Here is a 9264-nt window from a genome sequence, read left to right as displayed (position 1 = left end):
GTCAGCACAGAGCCCGACGCGGGGCTCGAACCCACGGACCGCGAGATCATGACCTGAGCTGAAGTCAGACGCTTAACCGACTGAGCCCCCTTTCCCCTCTCCTTTGACCCCTAATTCTGCCCCCACGTCCAGAGGAGGGACGCTGCTGGCAGCCTGAAGCTGGAAAGCCCCCTGACTCCCGTCACGACCTCATACTCCTTCTGAGTGGTGGCAGGAGCCCAGGCAGTGCCGTGGCTGGAAGAGGGGAGTCCAACCCCACCCCTCCTCCCTCCACGGAGCTGGCCTGGTCGGGCAGGCGTCTGGGCGGGGGGGGGGTCTCCCGGCACAAGGCTGGCAACATCCGGGGGCGGGGCGGAGGGGGGGAGAAGCCCCCCCTGGGCACAGTGCCCCCGGGGCTGGCTCTGTGGCTGAGCTTTGATACGGGGTGAGGGGGTTACTGCTGACAGCCGGGCTCCCTCACCCCCACCCAGGCTGCCCACGGACGGCGAACCACTAATGACTCAGGCCCTGCCACCTGCTGGAAAGTCAGCTGGAAAGTTTTTTTTCGTGATTCAGGGAATCCCCCGCTTACGGTTACCTTCGGATAGAAAGTCTACCAGATCCTTCTCCCCTGTGATTGACATTTCCCCAAACCATAGACCAGGGAGGGGTGCTGAGGTCAGGGTCAGCGGGCCGAGGCACAGAGGTCTGGCCCGCCCTCAGTGCCCCTCCTGTGCTCTCTCTGACCTGTGCAGCGCCTCTGACCCCGAGATCCCTCCACCCCACCTCCTGGCTAAGTGCTTAGTCTATGGGGAGCCTGGCCCACATTCCTGCCCAGCCACAGTGCCTGGGAAGGGAGACACAACGTGCAGCCGGCCTGGGGCCGGCCGGTCTGGGCACGCTCGGTGGCACCCCCATCTGTGAGTGGCCAGGCCCTGGTGGGAGATGTGCCCTCGCGGCGGCCCAGCCCCGATCGAAAGACCCCCAGGCTCAGGTCGGGAGCCCCTAGTCCCAGACGACACTCTCCTGGCTCAGCCACTCCCCAGCTAAGCCCAGGGCTCACCTCCCCCCTCCTCCAGCTCGGCCGGGCTCAGCCCTCCCGGCTGCAGGGACCCCCCTTTCTCCTAGGAACCGGGAGGAACAGCCGCCTGGGACTTCCCCGGCCCCCTCCTGGGCCCAGCTGCAGCCACAACCGGCTCTGCCCCGCCGCTTGCTGGCGGCTGCCCGCACTGCGCCTCCGGGCACGGCTCCGGGGTCGCTCCCGGCCGCGCGCGGGCTCACCCCGACCCCCGGCCCGGCGCCCGCGCTCAGGGCTTGCTTCTCCGGCCAGGGCCGCCCGCGTCCCCCCACCGGCTCCGGGGGGCTCCTCGGGACCCCTGCGCTGCTCCGACTCCCTCGCCTCCAGCCCCTGCTCCCGCCAGATGCACTGCACACCCGGGGCCTCGGTTTCCCCAGCAGGAAAGGAGCGTGCCCAGAGGTACGGGAGTGGGGGTGGTCAGGAGGGGGCATCTGCCCTAGGGGAGCGGAGGGTTCCCGGAGCTCCCCGCGCCCTGCGCATTCAGAGATTCCGCGCTCCCTCCGCTCACCCCTCCCGGACTGCTCCCCCTCGCTGCAGCCCCCACACCCCCCACCCCTGCCCCAACCGCCCCAGCCCTCCTGCCCGAAGCTGCCCAGACTCCTGGCTTGGCCGGGGGCTTCCTGGTGCCCACCCCCCGCCCTCCCCCCACCCAAGCCGGCCTGAGCGCGCCGGGGCCTGTCGTGGCCGCTGGCTGAGCTCTGCCGGGGCGGGGAAGGGCGGGCGGGGGGAGGGGGGGCTCGAGGACTGGCCCGGGAGGGCTGGCGGCGCCCTGGTTCCCAGGCGGCCCCCCTGGGGGCACGCACGGCGCCCGCCGCCGTATCTTATTGGCACAGTAGCTCGGGTAGAGCGGCCGCTGTTCCGTTTTCCAGAGGCGGAAATCGAGGCACCACTGGGTTCGCTCTCACGTTCCAGACGCCGCCCCCCAACGCACGCGGGGATTCGCCCAAGCGGGCGGGCGTTTGCGACCCCGGGGATCGCCACCGAGCCCCAGGGTCTCCTCCCGCGACCCGCAGGGCAGGGCCTGCCCCGAAGGTGGTGAGAATTCGTGGCACCCCTGCGGACACCCGCGCCTCCCTCCCGGGAAACGGCGAGCGCTCCGGCTCGGGCGGAGACCCGCTCCTGCCGGGGCCGCTCTGGGGGTGCAGGGGCGGGCCTCCAACCCCGCCCTAAGCCCTGGGGCCACGCCGCCCCCTCGGAATCCAGCACTCCGCGCCAAACCGCCGTCTGGGGCCGTGGGGGCGAAGCCGAGCGCGCTGACACACGCGCCTGGAAGTCCCGGGAGGGGGGGGGAGCCGGCGGCCCCCCCCCTCCCCCCAGGGCCCTGCAGCCCAGACACCTGGCCGAAAAGTCTGTGCCTCTGTTTCCCCGTTGTGCAAAGGGCGCTACTTCCACCAAAGCCTGGCGGGGCGGGGGGGCGGGGGACCCCGCTGGAGCTGGGGAGAGGTGCCTGGTGCCCGCTCAGGAAGCGAGTTCTTGTTACAGTTACGGAAAGAAAGGAAGCACTCAGCGTCCAAAGCCACCGAGCGCGCCTGCCTTCCCCTCCCCCCCAACCCTCCCCCACCCCGGGTTCAGGCTTGGGTAGGCTCACACGCGTGCGTGGGGTGCGCGTGTGTCATGCACGCGCGTTCTCGTGAGTGTGAAGGTGCTGGTGTGAACGCGTGCTCACCTCCGTGCACGTGTCTGCCCTCGGGTGTGTGTGCGTGTGCGTACGCGTGCACACGCACACGGGCACTTCTGCCAAGCCCACTCCTTAGGTGGGGAGTTGCATAAGCATTTCTCATGCGCCAGCCCCGGAGGCGCTGGCCCCTCGGGCTTGCCCAGCCTCCCCCCACACACACCCTCACCAGGAGCACATTCTCATCCGGGGTCCAGGGAAGTAGGAGGCACCCGGTTCCAGGGGGAGGCAGGCTTGAGCCCCAAGCACAGATGTTCACCCAAGGGGTCCCAGCTGACAACAGGGCCCGGGAAGGAGGGCCAGCCCCGCATTGTCCCCAGGAAGCTTACTGGCCACAGGACAGGTGGGGGCACTCAGGATTGAGGGTCCAGGGAGGAAGTCCCACGCTTGGGAGCTGGGGATGTGGGGGTGTACCGGGGAGGGGGGAGCGCTCGCTGCCGAGACCAGAAGGGTGCCCAGAGCCCCTTCCCCAGGGGATGCTGGAAAGTCGGGAGCCCCTCCCCAGAGTTGCTTCTCAGCCTCCTCCTGTCCCTGCCATGACACCTGCCCCCACCCCGGCCGGTGCCTCACCACCCTCACGGTGACGGTAGCTTAAGGAGCAAGGGCCACAAGGCAAGATACGAGCCAAGACTTGTCCCTTTGCCCTGGGCCCAGAGACTGGGCAGGAATTGCCCCCTCCCCCAGCCCGAACCCGAGCTCAGCCCCCTGCCCAGAGCCAGAGAGGCCCCATGGACTTGCCTCGCCCACCCTGTGCCCGTGTGACCTCCACCCCGCATGGCTCCTCCGCCTCCCTACCCCTGCGCTGGGGGTGCTGGGCCGATGACCCTGCCTCCCACCCACCCTAGCCTCGTCCTTCTTGCCCCAGATTCCTCAGTGCTCGACCGTCACGGCCCACTGGCTCTGACCAGGAGGGGCAGCGCAGGGCCGGTGGCTGGACCCCAGGCTGGGACGAGCAGGGCGCAAGGGTAGACTGGGAGCCCCACACGAGGCTCCCCATTCATTCATTCATTCATTTAGCAAAGTCCCATCCACACACTCACGGACCGTGGGCCTCCCAGGCCAGTGCTTCGGTAGGTGCCACGGAGGACGGGAAAGGGTGGGCCTCGGAGGGAGGAGGGGCAGGGGGAGGCCTCCCAAGGCCACCTGGTACTAAGGTCTGAAGAGGGGTCAATGTCCCGATCTCCTGAAGGCCCCGAGGGCTGGCCTCCACCTCCCCCAGCCTGGTGGCCTGGAGGCCTCAGACTGACCACACCCCACATCTGAGCGCCCCTGGGGCCCTTGGGTCATCTGCCGGGAGCCTCGCCAGCTCCCATAGCTGGGGCTGCCCTCCTCTCGAGTTCGGACCCTGCCCCAGGCCCTGTTTCCCCTGCAACCACCCTGGGATGAGTCCGTCGGGCCCAGAGGCCTTCAGCTGCCCACAGGATCTGCTCTGAGCTCCTGACCTGGTGTTTGCAGCCTGCCCTGCCCTGCGGACGCCCCAGGGGGAGTGGCACTGTCCCCAGGCCCTCCGTCTGTAGCATGCGCGAGCCCCCAGGGACGCCGCTCCAGCCCAGGAGCCCCTGTGCCCTGTGGCCCCCCCACAGCCCCTCTCCCCCAGGCCCACTCCTTCCCCTCCCTCCTCAGGTGCCTTCTCAACCTGTGCCATCATCACCGAGGACAGAGGACGGGTGGCTTCATACCATCAGTGGCCACCAGGGGGCGCTTGCTTCAGGTGCAGCGTTAGAGCGCATCAGGACCCCTGAGCTGGGGGCTGGGCTGGGCCTGGGAGCAGAGGAGAGGCTCCTGGAGAGCTCTGCCAGGTGGTCACTGCCAGCCTACTTCCCAGGCGAGGAGACTGAGGCCAGAGAAGGGGCGCGACCCACCTGGCTCTCGGGGGCCTAAGGTCTGCGTCTTCAAGGTTTCACCGAGCCCGCCTTGGATCTGCCGCGTCGCCACTACCTTGCTGTGTGACTCTGGGAAAGTCGCCTGGCCTCTCTGGGCCTATTTCTTCACCTGTGAGGTGGGGGTGGGAGGTGGGAAGGGCCGACCCCCGACCCCCCGGGCAGAGGGTGACGCCTGGCTGGTCTGCGCCCTTGGGGGTCAGGGCTCCACCCCCACCGGGCACAGCGTGTCTCTGCGGCCGTGGCCTTGCCCTGTGGGGTCCACAGGCGCTTCAGCTCTGGCCAGACGCGCGCTGACCCCTCGCCACCCCCCCAGGGAGCTCTGGGGCTGCAGCCAGACAGGCAGGGCCGCCTTCCCGCCAGAGAGCAAGTTGCCGCAGGCTGTGTGTGGACGTGTGTGTGCACGTGTGAGTGTGCCAGCATCCTGTGCTCCGCGTGATGACGCCTGCCGGGGATGGCCCCCTCCCCCTGTGGGCCCAGAGGGCTCGCTGGGGGTCAGGGCTGGGTCTCCCCCAGGTAGCGACGGCGACCGCCCCCCCGCCCCTCCCGCTGCCCGGCAGCGGAGAGTCCCCACCCTCCCCAGGAACCCCCACCTCCCGGCAAGGCGGACCCCTCGCCGGTCCTGCTGAGGCCCTCGAGGGGGGGCGCGAGGGGCAAAGGCCACAGCCGGGCGGCGGAGGGCGCCGCCTACCTGGGAGCCGGCGGAGGCCTGGTTCCCACGCTCTGTGGTGCCAGTCTTGGCGCTCCTGCCCTGCCCCGCCCTTGCCTCGTGGCCACCAGGGCACCCGGCATGTGGCTGTGGATTCCGTCCCCTGGGGCCACGGATTCCTGTCTCAGTGGGCGAGGGCGGAGGACGGCTTTCCGCCCTTTGATCCCTGCCAGCTCCAGGGAGCCGGGCGCGCCGGGCCTTGCCAGCCAGGCCACAGGGGAAGCCGGGGGGGGGGGGGGACCAGGCGGGTGCCCCGGGACTTTCCTGACTCCCCTCTTCCCAGCTGGGTGGCGGTCCTGGCCCCTCACCTGTGGGCCCGGGTCTGTTCCCCACCTGCAGCCTGTCAGTGCCGCAGAGCTCTGCCCCTCCCCCAGCCTGCCCCCACCCGGGGGGGGGGGGGACCTGGCCTTGACTCTTCCCTACCTGCCAGGCCGCCCTCTGATCACCTCTCACCTCCACGTCCCCTCTTGAGACCCCTGGGGCGCCTCGTGTTGGTCAGGGCTTGGGACCACCCAGTACCAGGAGGGGCCCCGGGACGTCCGGGGCCTCATCCCTGATGGCAGGGGAGCCAGCCCCGCAGGAGGCCACAGGCCTCCCCTCTGCTGTGCTTGCTTCCTGACTGGAATAGCCTCCCTGAGCCTGTGACAACGGCCCATTCACTCCGTGCACCCCGCGTCACTGCCGCAGAGCACCCCTGACTCTGGAACGAGGGGCCGCCCTCTGAGCCCGGGTGAGAGAGCGGAGGCTCAAAGCCCCAAGCAGGTCGGGTCTCATCAGGGGCTCCTGAGGGGCAGAGGCCCCAGCAGGATGGCCAGGCTCCGTCCTAGGTCTGCTCACCTGCCGGATGGACGTCGCCAGCTGGCATCCCCCCTCCCCCAGAGGCCTGTCTGAGACCCGCTCCATCCACCCCTTGCTGCCCGGAGAAGGGACCCCAGCAGGGCACCACCTGCGGAAAGGGGGGCGCCCAGGCGCCCCCAGCCGGAGCAGCCTGGCCCTTGGGGAACCTTCCCGCCCACGTCTGGGCCCTGCGTGTGTCTCAGCGGGACTCAGGCTCTGTTCTACTGCCCACCTGGTCAGGCCTCGCTCCCAGGCCCTGCCAGAGACCTGGGGTGTCCTTTCCCAACGGGGTGCCTTCCCCTGGGGATGTGGGAGAGGGGCGGAGCCGGGCCAGGTCCTCAGGTCTACAAACGGGGAGTGCTTCCTGGAGGAGGGGGCAAGGCACGGTCCCCTGGGTGCAGGCGCGCGTTCTTGGCAAAGCCTCCGCCCAAGTGGAAGAATGGAGTGTGGCAGGACCCACGGGGTGTCCGGAGCCTTCCACGCGCCCGGGGCGGGGCGGGCGGCCGAACGCGCCTCCGTGCCCGGCTTCCCGAGCGTGTCGCTGCGGGCCCGGCGGCCGCCCCCGGCCCGCGCCCCGCCCGGGCCCCGCGCGCATTCCTGCATTCCTGGCGGGGCAGGGAGCTGCGGGAGGGGTCTGCGGGCCGGGGGCGGGCCGACGGACGGCCCCGGGGAAGGGGTGAAGCCGTCCCGGAGCACGTCCCCCCCCCCCCCCCCGCCACAACCCCCCCCCCCCGCCACAACCCCCCCCCCGCCACAACCCCCCCCCCCCCGCCACAACCCCCCCCCCCGCCACAACCCCCCCCAGGGCGGTGGCCCGGGCGCGCTGGGGGGTGGGACCTGCGGGGGCGGGCTCGGGGAGGGGGGAGGGGGGGGGTGAGCGGGGAGGGCCCGAGCGCGGAGGCGGGGGTGAGGCGCCCCGCGTGGTCAGGGAAGCAGGTTGGCGCGGGGCGCGGCGGGGCCTGGGGCGGGAGGTGAGAGCTGGCCGGGGGCTCGCGACGCTGTGTCGGACCGGCTGACCTTCACCGCTCAGCCCCGCCTCCGGGCCCCTATTAATTCACTTAACACCTAGCTGCCGGCGCCCCGGGTCCGCTGGGAGCGCACCCCTCCTGCTTTCGAGGGCCGTGACTCTCGCGGAGGTCGCGGAGGGCTGGGGAGAGCGGGACGGATCCGGGGCCCTGGGGGAAAGTGAGGGGCCCCCCAGGGACGGCTGGGCCTGGGGGTGGGCTGGAGGGCCCTCACTCCTAGGCCCGGCTCACCTGGGCAGGAAGTGCTCCGAGGGCAGGGGGAGTCCGGTGGGTCTTAAAAGGCACAGGACAGGGCTCCCAGGAGCAAACAGATCAGCAGGAAAGGTGCCCCCCCCCCCCCCAGCGCAGAATGTAACTGTGGACGTCAGCATGGAGGAGGCTGGGCTCCAACGCGGTCCTGAGGGAAGTGGGGAGCCACAGAGGTGTTTGAGCAGGGGGGACTGACATCGTCAAGTGTGAGTTTTAGGAAGACCAGCCCAACAGACATGGAGAGGGTGTGGTGTACAGGGTCGTAGAATAATCCATCTTTCAGGTTGGACCAGTTTTTACTGAATAAGTCTCCTACTGTTGGGTATTAAGGTGGCTTGCAGATAATTCTGCAGTGAAAATCACTGTCCATCACTGTTTGAATCTTGAGTCATCAAGACAGATTTCTAGAGGTGAGTAAGGACTCAGTGCTCTTCCGCCGCGGCTGACAAAGCTGTGCCAGCCTGACACCCTACTGACGGGACCCCTGGAGGCGCACAGCTTCCGCTGGCCTCTCCCCAGCCTCTTCTGTCGCTGGGACCCCCGCACCCTCCTGGGTGACCTGGTGGAGCCCCCAGCATGTGCCGGGGACTCCTGACCCCCAATGGGAGCACCAGCCAGCCTCGGGACTCTCTCAGGATCCCGCCCACAGGCCCCATCACTCAGCACCCCCTTCACTCCGTCCTCTGACCTCAACCTCCTACACTCCAGTGCCCCTCCTCACCTGCCCCCTCCCCTTGCTGCTCCCCGAAACCCCCTCCATTTTGGCCGCCCGCCAAGAGACATCTGACAGTCTGCCTTAAAGCCGGCAGTAGCTCCCCAGAGCCCCCAGATCAAACTCGAGTTCCCATGGAGCCCCTGCTCAGCAGCGCCCCCTCCGGTGCCCACCCGTCCCTTCCCCTGCCAGAGCTCAGGCGTGGCCTCTTGTGCAAAGCCCGTCCGGCCGCCGCCCTCCTCTGCCTCCTTCCATGCTCACACACCCCTGGCATGCTCCCGCCACAGCCCCACACCTTCTCCCTGCCCCGGGCCCAGGCTGCCTCCGAATCACTGAGAAGCCCTCTCTGGCCGCCCCAGGGCCTGCCGCGTCTGCACGTCCCATGTCTGAGCCCAGGGCAGAGGGAGAGCCTTCACCAAAGTCCACAGAACGGGACCCTGGGCCAGGGCCGGGCCCTTGGCTGGGCGCAGCACCCCAGAGAGTTTTCGTGACTGGCTGGGTGTCATGCGGCAACTCCAGGGTCCACGTAGCTGAGCAGAAGGGACCACCCCCTGGCCTGCCTGCTCCAAATGCCCCAGGGAGTTCAAGCCCCCACCCCACCCCCGCTCTTTAGGCTCAGGGAGGAGCTGACTCCGGTTCTTCTGCAGGGTCAGCCCCAGGTCCCCCAAACCCACCGCGCGCGCACACACACACACACACACACACAGAAGCTCGGCTGAGCCAGGCCGTGGGTGGGCATGCTCCAGCACGCCCTGGCATTCCTCACAGGCTGAGAAGAACCCAGGCAGGCCTGGTCACCACCCGGATGTCTCTCTCAGGAGTTCAAGCCATGAAGGGCTGAGCAGAGAATGCCAACACAGCCCGCTGACCCGTGACCAGCCACGTGGGGTAGAGGGGCCAGGGCCTCTCGTTCCTGGAGAGGCCAGTATGGGAGTGGCATCCTTAGGAAAGGCCAGGTCCCAGCACCCATGGAGGCTGGTGCTGGGGTCCAGGGCAACTCAATCCGGCCGTGGGCCAGCGGGGATCAAAGACAGACCCAGAGGGACCATGACGCTAGCAGAGCAGAGACCTGCTCCACTGCTCAGAGCCTCCGCAGGCGTCCAGACCCACAAGAGTGCGG

Source organism: Lynx rufus, unplaced genomic scaffold (genome assembly GCF_022079265.1).
Source record: "Lynx rufus isolate CCGP_SWC_20201006 ecotype Redwood Valley unplaced genomic scaffold, mLynRuf1.p SCAF_17, whole genome shotgun sequence".
Lineage (NCBI taxonomy): Eukaryota > Metazoa > Chordata > Mammalia > Carnivora > Felidae > Lynx > Lynx rufus.
The sequence above is the reverse complement of the archived record's forward strand: the minus strand, read 5'-3'. Positions refer to the sequence as shown.